Raw genomic sequence first — 19,123 nt, 5'->3', positions numbered from 1 at the left:
GGAAGAGCAGTAGGTGCTACAGACGAAAATGTAGCGTAAGATAGAATCTTTATTTTTTAAAGTCATTTTGTAAAGAGATAGGATATACATGCCTAAAACCAAAAGAGAACATGTACCCAAAACAACATGAAATTTCCCCCAAGATTTCCAGATTTGATTATATGTGATATAAATTTCTTTTAATTGTGCAGAAGCCCATTTGGTGACACCATTGGGCTTTTAGCTGTATACTGTTACCTTTCTTAAAATGAACCTATTAATTAAGCTTTTTGCTGTCTTAGTGTAAGGAAATTTCCCTTAGCGGAGATGTTTTCTCAGATGACTTAATGGGGGAAGTTTTACTTCATCCCAAAATGATGTTTGTTGTGGTCAATTCTTCCAGGATTTATTGGAGTGAATTTGATCTTTTTAGAAACTGTAGTCATGATCTCCATGTCCCATAGAAATATAAATATGTGTTGTCCATTACACCATGTCAGGCACGGTACTTGACACTGGGTATTTAGAAATGTATAAGTGAGTCCTTGCCCTCAGCAGGGCTTCCTTTTTAACGAAGAAGGCAGGTAAAATGGATAACAGTTGTAGTATATGTTAGGTAAAATGACTGAAAGTACATACCCACCCACACATACACAACCCCCCTCCCCCCCAACACACACAAGATTATGGGAACATCTGCTGGGCCTGGGAGTTGTGGTGGTAGAAGAGGCTTTGGACGAGATGATTTGGGGGCTAATCTTGAATAAAAAATAAGAATTTGGTGGCAGGAGAATTAGAAGGGCTAGTTACTGAACTACTAACTTGCAATTATTTCTGCTGTACAGTAGGCTGAAGAAGCTTGAATGATAATTTTGTACTGAATAATAATGAGTTTGCAAACATTAATTCATCACTTTCTTGGTACAATCCTTGAGCTAAGAATTGGTACCTTTATGGGGTACCATTTAATTTTCTGAACAATCCTGTGAAATGTCTATTGTTATCCATGGTTTACAGATGAAGAAATGGGGATTAGGGAGGTTTGATAACTTGCCCAAATCATAGAGATCATTAAGTGTCTTGGGCAGGAATTGAACTTCATCATGTAGTAGTTTCATCTATAACTTTGATGAATAGTGTCTTACTGAAGTTAAGGTATAAGAAATTCACATAGTTACATTGCCAGAAAGACTTAACTTACCTTGCAGTGAACATTCAACAATCACTTGATTTTCTCTGCAAAAGTCATTCATTTCTTTTAATAAACTTTTTTTCTCAATTGGGGAAAAAATAAATTCAGGTACAGAGTTTAGTCACTAGAGTTTGGAGTCAGACAGAACTGGATTTGAATTCTACACCTACCATGTGTTAGCTTCTTTACTTTGGGCGAGTTACTTCTCTCCTGTACATTTGGGTTTACATAAAGCCCAGCCATAAAACTGGGTTAATCTTATCAACATAGGATTGTTGTGGGAATTAAATTAGAAAATGTATAATGATTAGTGTATTGCTCAGCCCTCAATAAATAAAGCATTTACTCTTATTAGCCAAGTGCTTATAGGAATTGCTTAAGACATTGTAGCTGTTCTTATCCTTTTAAAGTTTTATTTATTCCATGTCAGGCATTTAGACACTGATACACTGTTGTGGATGAAGTATCAAGGAAATTGACCAAAATGTTCATTTTGTTCATGTTATGGAAATATGGCAACTATTTGGAAATTAACTTAAGACAACACCCTGGGCCAGTCCTTCTAAGAAAACATTTTAGTCATGAGAGAATATTCTGTTCATTGTCTGTTTATATGATATATTCTCTCCCTAAACAAACAGCTTTGATATATCATCTCAGTCACCTTCCCAGAGCTTCCTATTACCTATGACATCAGTTCAATACATTTAATATACACATATAAAAGAATAAAGATGTGCAAAGTGGTGTTAAATCTTGCTAGTATCTTACCTGCCTAGCCAACCTCATTTTCATCTCTTCTCGGTACAAAGCTCTGTCTAATCTACTTGTCCTTTTTCTCTTGGCTTATATTGTGGTGAGTCCCACTTCTGTGCCCTGTTGATCCCTTGACCCTTCTGAGAACACCTTTTTAAGTATGAGCATCCAAGACTATTCAGTAAGGCCCAAATGAAGTCCCATTTCCTTTTATAAAATTGTTCTCAAAAACACAAAAGATCTTTTCAGGTTCTATATGTCATAGTTCCTGATGTCTGTGCTTCACAGTTGAGGATTTACTGTGTGTTGTTTTATGTAGCTGTCTGATGTTTCATTATTTGCAATTTTTAATTTCAAATATATAAAAAATCTCCTTTAGGTCAGGGGCCGGGTATCATGCTTTTGGATCCCCTGCAGTGCATTGTACATACTTGAAACATGGGAGTTGTATAGTAAATATTAATCCTTGACACTCCACCATCTCATTAAGATTAACCAGCAGCCCGGTTTTCATTAGGGCCCATCTTGACCACAATAACCAAAAGTGAATATTGTTTACCAGGAAAAATTATTTCCCCATATTTCTGCTCACTTCAGTTTGATGAGTTTTGATCAGTTCATTCTAATAGTCAACATAGAATTATTTTTCAATAATATAAACACTGCCCAAAATGTCACCTAAAAACAGGTTTGTGGACAAGGTTCCATTAATTTAATCTTTTCGTATTCTTAGAAAAGATATTCGAAAAGATATTTTCAGACAGTGTTAACTTGAAATGACAGCTGCCTTTAACAAGCTACCTTTAAAGTTGCTTTTGGGAAGTAAGCTCTCATCATTTTTACATTGTGTGCTTCTTATCTTAGTTGTCACCTGAGGCAGATGTGAGCTTACAACTCTTACTCATTTCAACTGCTGCTAAGGTATTGAATTAGAAGTTGGAAGAAAACCAAAAATGATTTCCTCTTAGAGATTCCCCCCGGCAGGTCTAAAACCAGTCTGGGCCTCTGAGAACAAAAGAGAAGCTTTTACCTCTGCTTTTCAGGACAAGTTAATACCCACCTAAATGCCTTGCCATTATTAGAGCATAGGTGCGTTCCCTGTCTTGCTAGATTCGGAATGGCTCTCCTCTCGGAGTGCTTATCTCTGAATTCAGTTTAATGGCTAACAGCCCACATCCTCTGAGCCCCTTAGGAAACACTTGTGTCCTTTTCAAGTTATGGGCAGTGGAGATCAGCTGCTTCAGACTCTTAGGTCTGAACTTTATAGAAGAAAAGAAGGTTTAGGGTTTTTTCCTGCCGCCATCTGCAGATTCCGGCATCTGTCTTCACTTTACTTTGTGTGTGTCTTTCTGTCTAGTTTATAAATCTACCAGGCAAGGATCTCCTGGTTCAGCTCAGTGTTTTGTTTTTTTTAAATAGGTGCTTATCTAGTGGTAATATTATTATTATCCCAAGTATTAATATTAGATAATTTAAAAAAAATGAAACCATGGTGGTATAATTCTATAGATTCTTGTTTTGTCTTACAACCAGGCTATACAGTTAACATTAGAATTTAAAGAACTGAAATCTGAGTGGGGCTCTTTTGCTTTAGGAAAAAAAAATTTTTTTTTTATTCTCTTTGTAGGCATTTCTGGAATTAAGCAGTTCAAGTCTTTTAACTGTTGGAAAGTTTACTGATAAAATAAAAATTGTAATTTTCTCTGGCTCAAGAGTTTTCTTAAAGAGTTTTGGAACTTCTTTAGGAAAGTCTTGAGCCCAGGGAGTTCACTTGAACAGGTTCAAGTCAACAAACATTCCCCATGCTCTTCCTCTTCTAGTTTTGTAGTCCTGTGGGAGAGAAAGAGGTGAAGGAAGTTCCCAGCTGACAACACTTTTGAGAGAAGCAGGGCCACCACAGAAGTATGAGGGCAGACCTGTTTGTCTGCAGCATGTAACATAGTGGTACATGCTATACTCTCTGAAAATGCTTGTCGGGAGAATGGATAGTGGGCATAAAAAGCAAATTGGGGGAATTCTTCTTCTCAGGAAAGGTAGACTTTTCAATGGGCCATAAAGGGTGGATTGTCCTTCCGTACATGAAAGTTGTAGTGAAAGTAGGATGAGACGTGGAAAGGTGATATTACACTGAGGGAAAAGTATAAAAGCAACTAGATTATTGAGAACAGAGAAGAGTTTGTGTGACATGGAGTATATTCACACATTTAATTAGCAGACAGGGCATGAGAACTGAATATGTGAGTGTTAAGGTGGTGAAATCAAGAAGCTGTTTTGTGGAATGTCTGTGCACGTCAGTTAGCAAAGACATAGCATGAAGAGGGCTTCCCCCATGGCTCAGCGGTAAAGAATCTGCTGCAATGCAGGAGGCATGGGTTTGATCCCTGGGTCGAGATCACCTGGAGAAGGGCATGGCAACCCACTCCAGTATTCTTGCCTGGAGAATCCCATGGACAGAGGAACTTGGCAGGCTACAGTCCATGGGGTTGCAAAGAGTTAGACACAACCGCAGCAGCTGAGCACACAAAGAACTGTGCATTAGGGAATTAATTATTAGTAGGGGGACACCTGGAAGTAGGGAGAGAGGTGATCGCAGGAGATCAGTTGGAGAGAATGCGGATCTGGGCTAGGACTGTGACTGTGGGGATGGAAAGGTGGTGATAGTGCATGACATGTGAGGAGATGGCATCTGCAGGACTTGGCACCAATTGAAGGTCAGGGGAGGAGGAGAAAGGAACTCAGAATTTGAACTTGCAACCAGGGAGATGCTAGGAAACCCACTATAGAAAAGGGTGGTGGGGTTTACAGCAACACAGCAGTTCTGATTTCTGCCCCTTTCATGCTTGCTGTGACCATCTTTGAAGATGCGTTTCACTAGGTTTGGGGGTTTTGGGTTGTGTTTTCTTTTTTGGGGGGCCATGCTGTGTGGCTTGTCAGATCTGAGTTTCCCCACCGGGGATTGAACCCCAGGCCCTTTGTCGTGAAAGTTTGGAGTCCTAACCACTGGCCTTCCAGGGATGTCCTCACTAGGAGAGTTTTAGATTATTTATCATGGGCCAATACTCTTTTATTTTATTTTCATTATTTTATTTTATTTTTTTTTTATTAGTTGGAGGCTAATTACTTCACAACATTTCAGTGGGTTTTGTCATACATTGATATGAATCAGCCATAGATTTACACGTATTCCCCATCCCGATCCCCCCTCCCACCTCCCTCTCCACCCGATTCCTCTGGGTCTTCCCAGTGCACCAGGCCTGAGCACTTGTCTCATGCATCCCACCTGGGCTGGTGATCTGTTTCACCATAGATAATATACATGCTGTTCTTTCGAAACATCCCACCCTCACCTTCTCCCACAGAGTTCAAAAGTCTGTTCTGTACATCTGTGTCTCTTTTTCTGTTTTGCATATAGGGTTGTCGTTACCATCTTTCTAAATTCCATATATATGTGTTAGTATGCTGTAATGTTCTTTATCTTTCTGGCTTACTTCACTCTGTATAATGGGTTCCAGTTTCATCCATCTCATTAGGACTGATTCAAATGAATTCATTTTAATGGCTGAGTAATATTCCATGGTGTATATGTACCACAGCTTCCTTATCCATTCATCTGCTGATGGGCATCTAGGTTGCTTCCATGTCCTGGCTATTATAAACAGTGCTGCGATGAACATTGGGGTGCACGTGTCTCTTTCAGATCTGGTTTCCTCAGTGTGTATGCCCAGAAGTGGTATTGCTGGGTCATATGGCAGTTCTATTTCCAGTTTTTTAAGAAATCTCCACACTGTTCTCCATAGTGGCTGTACTAGTTTGCATTCCCACCAAAAGTGTAAGAGGGTTCCCTTTTCTCCACACCCTCTCCAGCATTTATTGCTTGTAGACTTTTGGATAGCAGCCATCCTGACTGGCATGTAATGGTACCTCATTGTGGTTTTGATTTGCATTTCTCTAATAATGAGTGATGTTGAGCATCTTTTCATGTGTTTGTTAGCCATCTGTATGTCTTCTTTGGAGAAATGTCTGTTTAGTTCTTTGGCCCATTTTTTGATTGGGTCATTTATTTTTCTGGAATTGAGCTGCAGGAGTTGCTTGTATATTTTTGAGATTAATCCTTTGTCTGTTTCTTCATTTGCTATTATTTTCTCCCAATCTGACGGCTGTCTTTTCACCTTACTTATAGTTTCCTTTGTAGTGCAAAAGCTTTTAAGTTTCATTAGGTCCCATTTGTTTAGTTTTGCTTTTATTTCCAATATTCTGGGAGGTGGGTCATAGAGGATCTTGCTATGATTTATGTCGGAGAGTGTTTTGCCTATGTTCTCCTCTAGGAGTTTTATAGTTTCTGGTCTTACATTTAGATCTTTAATCCATTTTGAGTTTATTTTTGTGTATGGTGTTAGAAAGTGTTCTAGTTTCATTCTTTTACAAGTGGTTGACCAGTTTTCCCAGCACCACTTGTTAAAGAGGTTGTCTTTTTTCCATTGTATATTCTTGCCTCCTTTGTCAAAGATAAGTTGTCCATAGGTTCGTGGATTTATCTCTGGGCTTTCTATTCTGTTCCATTGATCTATATTTCTGTCTTTGTGCCAGTACCATACTGTCTTTTTTTTTTTTTTTTTTACCATACTGTCTTGATGACTGTGGCTTTGTAGTAGAGTCTGAAGTCAGGCAGGTTGATTCCTCCAGTTCCATTCTTCTTTCTCAAGATTACTTTGGCTATTCGAGGTTTTTTGTATTTCCATACAAATTGTGAAATTCTTTGGTCTAGTTCTGTGAAAAATACCGTTGGTAGCTTGATAGGGATTGCATTGAATCTATAGATTGCTTTGAGTAGAATAGCCATTTTGACAATATTGATTCTTCCAATCCATGAACACGGTATGTTTCTCCATCTGTTTGTGTCCTCTTTGATTTCTTTCATCAGTGTTTTATAGTTTTCTAAATGTAGGTCTTTTGTTTCTTTAGGTAGATATACTTCTAAGTATTTTATTCTTTTTGTTGCAATGGTGAATGGTATTGTTTCCTTAATTTCTCTTTCTGTTTTTTCATTGTTAGTATATAGGAATGAAAGGGATTTCTGTGTGTTAATTTTATATCCTGCAACTTTACTATATTCATTGATTAGCTCTAGTAATTTTCTGGTAGAGTCTTTAGGGTTTTCTATGTAGAGGATCATGTCATCTGCAAACAGTGAGAGTTTCACTTCTTCTTTTCCTATCTGGATTCCTTTTACTTCTTTTTCTGCTCTGATTGCTGTGGCCAAAACTTCCAACACTGTGTTGAATAGTAGTGGTGAGAGTGGGCACCCTTGTCTTGTTCCTGATTTCAGGGGAAATGCTTTCAATTTTTCACCATTGAGGGTGATGCTTGCTGTGGGTTTGTCATATATAGCTTTTATTATGTTGAGGTATGTTCCTTCTATTCCTGCTTTTTGGAGAGTTTTAATCATAAATGAGTGTTGAATTTTGTGAAAGGCTTTCTCTGCATCTATTGAGATAATCATATGGTTTTTATCTTTCAATTTGTTAATGTGGTGCCAATACTCTTTTAGAATTGTGCTTTGTTATCACATTCTCACCTTAGTTTAGGAGACCCATTTAAATTTACCTTTGGGGTACAGAGTGACAGCTCTCTTTAGGGAACTAATGAATTTAGAGCATTTTCATCTTGATTCACCTTCCATCCCTATGTTCGAGATGTGGACTTGTTCTTGATTGGGAATATTTATTTGGTCATTTACTCTATGGTTCTTACATACATTTTTTGGCCTTTAAAAGGGCAAAAGGAAATCCAAGTATAACTTTCAAAATCCTTTCACTGTAGGTTTTCATAGTTACAATTTTCAAAAGACCATAGGAGATGAAATCTTTCAAGAACCTGACAGCTACCTTCAGATTTTTTAGTTAACATAGACATTCAGTAAAGTTGTGTAGTATCCAAGAATTAATTACAACATTCTTCAAATGCAGACAGCCCTTACCGCTTTTACAAAGAGGGGGTGTTGGTTACTGTTTATCCTGAGCTCCTTAAAGAAGGCCCATTAGTTATTTCATTGATAAATGATACTGTATTTATTTATTTATTTATTTTGCATCAGACGGGTAATGTGCCGGTGTCGTAACAAGGTTTGGAGGGAGGCACATATCACGCAGCAGCATGAGCACCCAATCATCATGCTCATGAACTACAAAAGGATCTGATACTGCATTTATAATGGACTAAAGTATATGCTGACTCCTGAAGTTATTAATAGAAAGAATCAAGGTGGAAAAGAATAAAAACTTAGAACTTCTGTTGTACTTTGGAGTTCTGGGGGCTTGGAGGAGATTTTAAGAGACACAGATTTCAAAAAACTTTGACCATCTGCTTTAATTATAAAATAGAGGTTGTTTTCCCCCAACAAGAAGAGCTTGAGACTTGTGAACATTCACACTTGTTTGCAAATGGCCGTATGTGGAATATGTTCACAATCAAACTCTTCTTCTCATCACCAAATCTGGCCATTTTCCTGACCTTGCTGTCTATTACCATCTTTCTCCCTTCTTTCAGGATTGGAACCTTAAAGTCATCTTTGATTATGCATTGTCTCTTCCCTTTTACCTGCAGTGGGAAGGGAAGAGATTAATTTAACAGATTGACTGAGTCTGTTAAATGATACCTGTCATGTTGCTTGCGTTTGTCTTCTTTCTGGTCTTACCGCCATTGCTTTTGTTCAGATTCTTATTTTCTCTTGCTTGTCCTGTTATCTGGGGTCACTGCTTATAACTGGGTACAGGGAAATGTGTCCTAAACTCTGTCTTCCAACTAATCTTATCATTTCTGGCTGACATCCTCATGTAGAAATGGTCAGTGGCACGTCAGTGCATTTCAGATCATGTCCAGCCCCCCTGGGTCTGGCATTCAAGCCCGTTGGACAGTGCCCTGAAGTTGAGGAAGCAACATCTTAGGCTGCTGCATTTCCCTTTATCTGCATTAGATTTCAGAAGCTGCTTATCATTTCTTAAATTTGCCGAGTTCTTCCCTCTGTTTTTGTCTTTGTCCTGAACATTCTCTCCACTTGGAATACTCTCCTTCCTCCTGAGACTGTCTGTCGAAATTCTGCTGGTTGTTCAAGGTCCACATTCTCCTTGCAACCTTTCCAACCCGAGATACCCTCTGCTGACCTTGAACTCTGCAGGCACCCTTTTTTGTACCACCTCCTATGACCTTGTCTCATTCAGTTTTGTATTGTTGTGTGGGTGTACATCTTACTTACTGTAGTGTGTGGTCTACAATAGAGGTAGGACCCATATCCTTAAGCAGGACCCATATCGAATTGATTTAGGTATTGTCTATTGCAGGGATGAACAGTTAAGGCCCATGGACCAAATCTGATATACTACATGGTTTTGTGAATAAAGTTTTATTAAAACACAGCCACGCTCTTTAGTTTATGTACTATCTATGGCTATTTTCATGCTTCAGTGATAGAGTTCAATAGTTGCAACAGAGATTGTATGGCCTATAAAGCCTAAAATATTTACTATGTTCCCCTTTACAGAAAAAGTTTTCTGACCAATCACACTACAGAACTGACTCTCAAAATGGGGACTGGGGACCCCTGGGTACCCCTGAGACTCCTTCAAAGAGTTTGAAAGGCCTTTGGATTTTCTCTGTGTCATTTTCAACCAAAACAATATATCTCAAAAGATTGAACACAGAATCAGACAAGAGAATCTAGATGTAGAGTAAACCATACATTGAAGAGATGTGTAAAAATGTGAAAGGATGCCATTCTTTTGTTTTGTAAAATGCAGTTATTTTTCATAAAATACATTACTTATGGCAACTTGCAGTTGGGTTTATTATGTTATTGTAAATTAAAAAACAGAAAATTTAAAAACCCACTGAAATGTTGTGAAGTAATTAGCCTCCAACTAATAAAAATAAATGAAAAAAAAAAACACCTTAGTTTTAATTCCTGACATGGTTAAGACTGTTATTTTAATTTTAGGGTCTTCCTACCCTTCTTTCTTTGCTGCTTTCAGGACAACTAATAATTAAAATGGGCTGGATTTTGCTACAGTGACAACTAACCCCAAATGTCTCTCAGTTAGCACCATAGAGGTTTCTTTCTCACACTATTACCTATTTAATATGGGACTCCAGAGAGCTGTGTTCATCATCCTTAGATGATGATCGTGGCCCATGATCCAGATCTAGATCATGATGCAGGCCAACAGTAGCCTTATCTCAGTTTATGCTTCCACAATCACTGTAGCATGGGGAAGAGTTATGGTGACTCATGGATTGCCTCAATAACTTGTGTCCAGCAATGACGTGTTACTTTCACTCATATTTCTTCCACCAAAGTGAGTCATATGTCCACACCTAATTTCAAAGAATTGTTATCCTACCATGTGCCTAGAGGGTGGAGATTAAGAAATCTTTGGTGAATAGCACCAATGACTCCCACCCAGTTGTAACAGAAATCGTGGGCTTGACTTTGGAGTGTGTCGTTTTGGGCAATGCTGAGAACTGTGTAAAGCTATGCAAGTCCAGTGTGAAGAAAATATTCACCTCCTGCATACCCTCGTAGATGGAGGAAGAGAGCTTTTCTCATAGTGAGAAAGGACTGGGGTTACCAGTTCAAGGCCTCCCAAAGAACTGCTGAGGCTGTGGTTTTACGGGAGACTTCTGAGATAGAAGGGGTTCATTCAAAACTGATGGAGACTGTTTCATGCAGATACAGAGTAAACCTCTTTTATGAGACCAAACAATGCCTGAATTTAATTCTTGGAGACCACTGAAGATCTAACTACTTGAATTAGTATGTCTGTCTACATGTGAGCGAGAGAGACTGGAGGAAAAGCAAATGTAATATTCTAGCTGCAGATATCAATTCCAAAGTTAATAATGAAATTTCTTCTTGGCAGCAAGCAGGAGAATTTTACTTTGATGAAAATCACTGGCAGAATCTTCAGAAATAATGGCCTTCTTTCTGTGGTAATGAACTGAATGCTTATGGTGTTTAGCATTGTCCTGCTAATTTGGATCCCAACTGTATTCCTCTTACTGTGTCCCCCATCTCAGGAGCCTCTCATCCTTCCCTTGTCAGGCCAGAAGCCCCTGTCATCTCATCCTCCTCCTTGTTCTTCATCCCCTTCTGCTATTTTCCTTCCTAGTCATTCCTGCCTTCCCTAACTCTCCATGACAACTTCTCTACTTTGGATCTGTATTATCTCTTGCATGAATTATTTTAATATCCTCCTCTTTTCCCAGCCTTCATTCTTACTCCTTGAAATCCATCTTTCACAACTGCTAGAAGGACCTATCTAAGTCACAGATGCAAACATATCACTCCCTTTGCTCAAAAACTTTAGTGCCCCCTTGCTGTCTTTTCAAGCCCAAGCTTCATGGCCTTGCCGATGTTGAGAAGGTCAAGTTCTCTAAACTATGAGATGATGCTCCTTGCATTGGTCTCTGCTTAACTCTTCTTAATCATCTCTTGACATTTCCATTTTAATACTACAAGCTCCAGTAATATTTGGGGTCCTCATTTACTTAGGTTCCAGAACTTTCAATCTCTGTATCCCTTATTCATGCTGTTGCGACTTCTCCCATGTGACTGAATACATTTAATTAATCCTTGAAGTTCTTATTTCCTCTAGGAGACTCTTTTTTCATTTCTTTCCTTTCCTTCTCTCCCACCCATGTGCCTCTCCTTCATTTCTACGCTCATTCTCCCAGCCATTACTTTATCACCACACCATAGTACAAATTGCTTCCTTCATGGTTGGCGGAGTGCTCAAAGAGCCTGAACCACATCTCACTCATCTTTGAATTTCTTCTGCAAAGCAGAATGCTATACACTTAGTAGATGTTTAGTAAATGTTGGACTGGACTCATCTACCCACCTCTTGTGGATACATTAACTGCAAATCATGTGCTATCAGTCACGCTTGTATCTCCTTTGCCCCATTAGATTTGTATGGACAAGATGGGCTCTCATCATCTTTAAGAGCTTAGTCAATCTGAAAACAAATAAGAAAGGGCATAGAATAACTGTACCATCTACTTAACTAGAATGTACAGAATCTATTTACCTGAGGCAAACCTTCTCTTTTTTCCATTTTAGTTTTTGACTGTTAGGTAGTCTTTTCAAATTCATCTACATTTCCTTACTTGTGTGACTTAATTTTAACTTTTATTTCTTTTGATGAGGGGTACTGATAGTGTGTGGGCTGTGTCTAGAACATAAATGGGGATTCTTATTACCGAAATTGGTTCTTTTGGGAAAAAACTGTGGTTCGCTTCTAACTCAGTGGCTCAGTATAATACCTGACACACAGCACTTTTTGGATCATTTGTTGATTAATTGAACACTTAACCTGAAAATGGGGGAAAAGACTGAAACGAGAGATAATGTGCAAATCCAGAGCGAGAATGACTGTTTTGAATGTGTTGGATCAGAGTCTTCATAGCATCCCCAGCTCACCAGCTTCACTGGCATGGGAAGGGCCACTGCCTCTTTGTGACTGCTAATAGTAGTAGAATTTGGGAATTCGATTCCTTGGCAAGGGCATCCATTTCTGTCTGACTACATCATTCTATCCGTGGTTGAGATACCAGTACCAAAGTAACTAGAACTATTGCCAGCTATCAGTTATTCAGCCACATGCCATCCCCATCAAATATTCTATGATGTAAGCATCCTTAAGCCTTGTTATAGATGAAATTGCTGAGGCTCAGTGAGGTCAGAGCTTCCATGGTGGCTCAGCTGATAAAGAATCTGCCTGCGATGCAGGAGACCTGGGTTCAATCCCTGGTTCAAGAAGATCCTCTGGAGAAGGGAATGGCAACCCACTCCAGTATTTTTGCCTGGAGAATCCTGTGGACAGAGGAGCCTGGTGAGCTACAGTCCATGGGGTTGCAGAGTCAGACACAACTGAGGTTACATACTTATGCTGACATAGTGCTTTAGGGCTGTTCACAACTGCTGCGGCTCTTTTTTTCTCTGGGCATGTATGAATGCTGTCTTCCTCAACCACGTAAAGTTAGGTGTGACCACATGATTTGCTTCAGTCAGTGGAGCATGAGCAGAAGTGATGGGTATCATTTCCAGGGAAAGCTGTGAGAGTCAACACATGTCTTACGAGTTTCTTTTCTCTCGAACAAGCAGTGTGTCTTGTGAGGACTGCTCTGTGCATTTAGGTCCTGGCCTAAGGGCAAGAGATGTAGATCAGAAACCCCAGAAAATCCATGTGGACATTATTATTATAAGGGAGAAATAAATGACCTTTGTTTTTAGCATTGAGAATCTGAGGTTGTTCTTTTGCCCTGACCTTGCCTGTCTGGCGGGGAGTGTTTGAGATCACATGGTAAGTGGGGGACCAGGGTTTGAACTCAGGTGTGTGGACTCCGGATGACATAGTTCTTTTCTATTTCCTTCTCTGCTTGTCATTCTCTGTGCCCTCAGATCTCTGTGCTTTTAGCCACGGATAGTGCTCTTGTCTGCTAATAAGAGATGTGGACACTGATGACTCGGTTTTGTTGTTTCAGATCAGAAAATGAAATTCCTGGTGTTTCTCAATGAGGGGCAACAAGGCAGCATTCAAAAGTATAATTTTCTGGGATGGTTCTGTTTTCTCAGGCCCATTCTTATCAACTCCAGGAAGCAGCTGGAACACACAGACTGTTATGGGCCATGATCAGCTTTTACCTCAAAAAAGAGCCATACACTATGATGGGTTCTTCAAGTAGTAACCATGGTTACAAATCAAAGAACAGTCTCGTTAGGTGCATATAGTGGAGAGACTAATATCAGCATCCTTTTTGAGGAGAAAGAGCAGGAGAAATCCAATTATAATGACAAAATTTTCCCTTAATAAAAATCTTCCTTTAAAAATCGATTCTTGTATCATGTTCCTAAGCTGGGGTCTGGATTTTAGGAATTGCTGTGTCAAGATTGAATCATTTCCCCAGTTTCCAAAAGACATCTTTGAATAGTTTCTGTGTTTCTATGGAAGTGCCTCAAGCCTATAAGAAAGTGGTATATCCTTTTAACCATCTAGAGGCTTAAGCTGTGTAGGTTGTTATGATAATTTGTAGTAATTTCAGTGATAGCTGTGACTATTGTCTTTGTAAGAATGATTGTTATCATCTTGGATTGGGAGTGTCCCATCCCCTTTGGTACTTCACTGGTAGCTCAGATGGTAAAGAATCCGTCTGCAGTGCAGGAGACTCGGATTCGACCCTTGGATTGGGAAGATCCCCTGGAGAAGGGAATGGCAACCCATTCCAGTAGTCTTGCCTGGAGAATTCCATGGACAGAGGCTACAGAAAATGGTGTTGCAAAGAGTTGGACATGACTGAGCAACTAACACTTCCCCTTTAGTGGTGATAATTTTGTTATGTTCAGTTGCGGTGATACAGTTTGGACGTGTTATATTAAATTTTTTTCAAATGATCAGTTCACTCATTCACTTAAATAGTTTTAGTACCTCTCTTGGCTGATGCTCACCTAGTCCTGGGAAAATACATTGAATGAGGCAGACACCTACTTCACAGACCTACTCACTAGACCTGTTTTTGCCAAGGGGAGAGGGATGTTGGTGCTAAGCTGGTTCTCTTGAATAGAGTTGGAAATGCTTGTGGAGAAGGGTGGATCATATCTGAAGGCAGAGAATGAGAACCTAGAGATCTTTGGGGACATGATCAGATAATGAGGAATCTTCCTCGGCCATCAGGGTATGGATGAAAGGAATCAGAGAAAGGGCATTGTAGTTGTTTCATGAGATGGGCTTAATCCAAACACCTAGAGGAAGGTAGACTTTGCTGCTTCAAAGAACAGAACCAGAAACAGTTTAGGGAATAATATATTGCTTGGACTCCTGGGAGAGATTGAAAGCAAAAGGAAAAGGAAGCAGCAGAGGATGAGATGTTTGGATAGCATCACCAACCCAATATGAATGGGTCGGATGTGAATTTGAGCAAACTCCAGGAGATAGTGAAGGACAGAGGAGCCTGGGATGCTGCAATTTATGGGGTTGCAAAGAGTAGGATGTGACTTAGTGACTGAACAACAAGAATGTTTTGGATTGTTGTTTTAGGATTTGAGTGTAGTTTTTATCTTCATGATTCAATGATTCATGAAAGTCAGTGATTTTTAAGAAGAATTGATAACTTGATTCAGGTTCAGTCCCTGTTGACAAGGATAGAGGTCCATCCCTCTTATGTGAGGATACACAGTTTTCTTACTAAGGGCCTTTGTTTACCAGCTTCTTGGGAGGGAATGAAGACTGCAGGGATCAACTTCACAGTGTTAGGAAATAAAGGATAAAGCAAGGGCTCTACCCTTATGAAAATGCTTAGTTAAGTCTGGGGGCATGTGTGACTGTACATTATCTCTAGGAAGTTCTGTGTGTTTAAATGAAATCCAGGTGTTTCTTAGCATGTGTGTGCTTTACTTGGCACATACTGTCTCTTGGTCCATCCAGATGCTACTACTAACCTGAGAAATCAGGTGTTTTACTGACTGTAAGAATGAGTTTGTTACAATAGAATAGATCGCTTCATTAAGTGCCAAGTTCCCGGTCATCAAAAGTATATAAACAGACCTTAGAATAGTAGCTATGTGTTGTTACAGGAGAAAAAGACATGGAAGACGTATCTCCCAAACGTGAGAGAGAAGTCGGTTTATGTTCTCCGTGTCCTTTATCTCTGTGATTTCTCTGAGTTGCATCTCTGATAACATAGCCACAGTGTATCTATCCTGTGGGGCATTTAACCTTCTTGTGCTTTCTGTATTATTTCCCTGTAAGAGACATGTATAACAGTGAGAAACTTCCACTAGTACTCCGTTGGAGGAATTTCTGAAGCTAACTTTTTGATACTGATTCAAGTTATTACTGACATGAGTTTTTTGTTTTTTTTTTTCTCATCCTCTGCTTTTTTCTCCTTTTCATCTTGGTTCAGCAGAAAGTAGATTTTCTAGTAGGTACCTTTGCCCTCTGATTTAAGCAATCTTTAAACATCTTAACTAGACCCAGTGAAGTATTAGAGTCTCTGCATCTTTTTTGTTGTTGGTCAAGGCTTCATATAACAACGGAAGTGGCTTAGCACAGCACACAGTACAGCAAGGCTTCATATATTTTATCACTGTCTGTTTTCCTACTCAAATCATCCTCCATACCACTTCAGGAAGAAACAGAGAAAGGCATTTATTACCCTCAATTCAGAATGACAGGTGCTAGATGGAACCTATGGTTCCAAGGAGACCAAGGCGTCCTTTGCACACATTAGTGATTACCTAAAGAACTTCCCTTGGACTGCAAGGAGATCCAACCAGCCCATCCTAAAGGAGATCAGTCCTGGGTGTTCATTGGAAGGGCTGATGCTGAGGCTGAAACTCCAATACTTTGGCCACCTCATGCGAAGAGTTGGCTCATTGGGAAAGACCCTGATGCTGGGAGGGATTGGAGGCAGGAGGAGAAGGGGATGACAGAGGATGAGATGGCTGGATGGCATCACCAACTTGATGGGCATGAGTTTGAGTAAACCCCGGGAGTTGGTGATGGACCGGGAGGCCTGGCGTGCTGCGATTCATGGGGTCGCAAAGAGTCGGACACGGCTGAGCGACTGAACTGAACTGAACTGAAAGAACTTCCTTTCAGCATGATGGAACACGGCTAAATAAGTTAGGTACATGTTGCATAAGTTTCTCAAGTAAATAATTACTAATGGTGTCTGTGCTCAGGGAGACATTGTAACACTTTTGCTAGAAGTGACCTAACTTTGGTTTACCAAAAGTCACTGCATACCTTCTATGTGATGAGTGACACCTACGTTTGGGCCTCAGTCCTCATCTCTTGAACCAACTCAGATGCTTTTAACCTCCAGCTACAACCTCTCAGTTCTCTGGACTCACCTCCTTAGGCTGGAAAATGACAAATGGTAGGGTCCTAATCCTGGCAATTGTAGTTCATGTTCTAAGGATCTTGATTTCATAGGGAATGTATGCTTATGGTTATAGGCCAAAAGGAAAGAGAAGAAACTAACATTTATTGAACATCTGTGTAGGACACTTGCTCATGCATTTCCTTGCTTAATCCTTTTTTTAATGGGAGGATAATCGCTTTACAATGTTGTGTTAGTTTTCTGCTGTACACTTAATCCTTACAGCAATTCTATAGGGGATTATTATTTCATTTTATAATCTTACTCTGCCTTTGACTTATTTCCATCATGTCAGGCTGATATAAGTTATTCCTTGGATTCCTTTTATATTTCTCCTCATGGACCCATTAGGTTTATCTGAGCGAGATGAGGTGTGAGTTACCACTCTGTACACCTCACCCACCAGCCAGAAAAATCAGGACCAAGGCAGTCCCTGTCACACAGGTCTGTGTCAAGGAGTTGAAGACTCTCAGCCTTGGGATTTCTTAGAACAAGATGACTAGATGACATTTAGGAGTGAAACAGTATCAACTGGGCATTCAGTTCAACTTGCACTTTCCAATACGAAGGAAATCCTAAGCCTGTGTTAGTTCTGACCAGAATTCCCCAGAGTAACCCTGGGATCGCGTGAGGCCTCAAAGCTATTTCATCATTTGGAACCTAGATGTCACTTTGGCTAAATTGTATACTAAACCTCTCCAAGGCAGAGAAAATGAGTACACGAGCCAGCATACACTGGGAAGGTTGTTGGCTTGGACCTGTTACCGAGTTCAAGTTAATATTGCTTGGTGCACGACAGACTGATAAATTGAGAGACAAGGAACTGGGGCAAGGGAAGGCAACTTTATTCAGAAAACCAGCTGACCAAGAAGATGGAAGACTACTCTTCCAAAGAATCATCTTGTGTGCTAAGTCACTGCAGTCACGTCTGACCCTTTGCGACCCCATGGACTACAGCCCACCAGGCTCCTCTGTCCCTGGGATTCTCCAGGCAAGAATACTGGAGTGGGTTGCCTTTTCCTTCTCTCGGGGATCTTCCCAACCCAGGGATTGAGCCTGCATCTCCTAGGTCTCTTGCATTGACAGGCAGGTTCTTTACCATTAGCGCCACCTGAAAAACCCGAGTTCGAATTCAGGCTTCTTTTATACTAAAGGGGGAGAGGGTGTGGCAGGTTTTTTGCCCACCAGACCTTGGATGGACTGTGATAATCTTTTGTTCTTACAGCTATCCATGGAGGATCTGGTCATGATGTCCCTATAAACCTTCAACAAGACAAATGTTATTTTCTGTTCTGCAAATTTTATCTCTATATTACGTTTCTGAAGGTCCAGACTGGGAGGCAGAACTTTGCTATTGCTATTATGTATATTTCAGGATATAGGTAGCATTCTTTTACTGTTTGGCTAGGCAAAAGTGCAGAGCCAGCATGACTAAGCATAAACAACAGAGCGTGCACGGTTAGAGCTGAAGGAACAGATCCAATATGGAGTCAGGTTTGTTCTCCTCTGTTACACCCTGTGCCTTTGTTCTCACGCAGACACTCGGAGCCGTGTATGTGATAGTGGCATGATGGGCCCAAAGGTCCTTGTCCCCTTCTTTCCTGGAGGGTGCTCGCTGACTTGAGTATGACCTGTGATCACCAATTGCCCAATGTGTGTCAACTAGTTGGATGTGTATCAGCAAGGCCATGAGGAGTTACCGCACAAGGCTTTTCTCCAGGTCACGTTTTGTGAGCCATAAATCAAGAGTGGTTAGGAGGAGCTGTGTTTGTAGCTGGAGGCCCAGAGAATGTGTCTGTTACTCTTTTAAAGTTTTATATCTGTATCTATGTCTATATATAATACTAATAAACTATATCTATATAAACATTGATATTGACATCCATATCTATATATTTGTTTGTCTGCAGATGTAGGACTGTGTTAAACGGCTTGCTTTTCTGCTCATACTTCTTTTCTTCTTTCATTGACACTTTGGATATAAGGCCTTTTGTTGACTAAAGCTATTAATATGAATCTTTGATAATTCAGATAGAGCCTCCAGGAAAAATTTCCTTTGTCATCATTTTAAAAATAATGTAAATATCACTCGATGGAGCATCTTAAAGCTACTTACAAATGGATTTGGGGACTTCCCTGGTGGTCCAGAGGTTAAGACTCTGTGCTTCCAATGCAGAGGGTTGCAGGTTTAATCTCTGGTCAGGGAACTAAGATCCCATATGCCTTGCGACATGGCCAAAAAATAAAGAAAAAAAATGATTT

General features: G+C 40.0%; 1 protein-coding gene and 1 non-coding gene across 4 annotated transcripts in view; one reads left to right on the top strand and one right to left on the bottom strand.

The window, feature by feature from the left end:
- SLC4A4 (solute carrier family 4 member 4) overlaps positions 1-19,123 on the top strand; it is a 355,228-nt gene that overhangs the window by 176,366 nt on the left and 159,739 nt on the right. The window lies entirely within an intron of this gene.
- On the bottom strand, positions 8,016-8,120 carry LOC133058920 (small nucleolar RNA U13). Its single transcript, XR_009693431.1, has one exon. It is a non-coding gene; the product is annotated as a small nucleolar RNA U13 (small nucleolar RNA).

This window comes from Dama dama, chromosome 6 (assembly GCF_033118175.1).
Source record: "Dama dama isolate Ldn47 chromosome 6, ASM3311817v1, whole genome shotgun sequence".
In the NCBI taxonomy this organism is placed as follows: domain Eukaryota; kingdom Metazoa; phylum Chordata; class Mammalia; order Artiodactyla; family Cervidae; genus Dama; species Dama dama.
The sequence above is the reverse complement of the archived record's forward strand: the minus strand, read 5'-3'. Positions and strand labels throughout refer to the sequence as shown.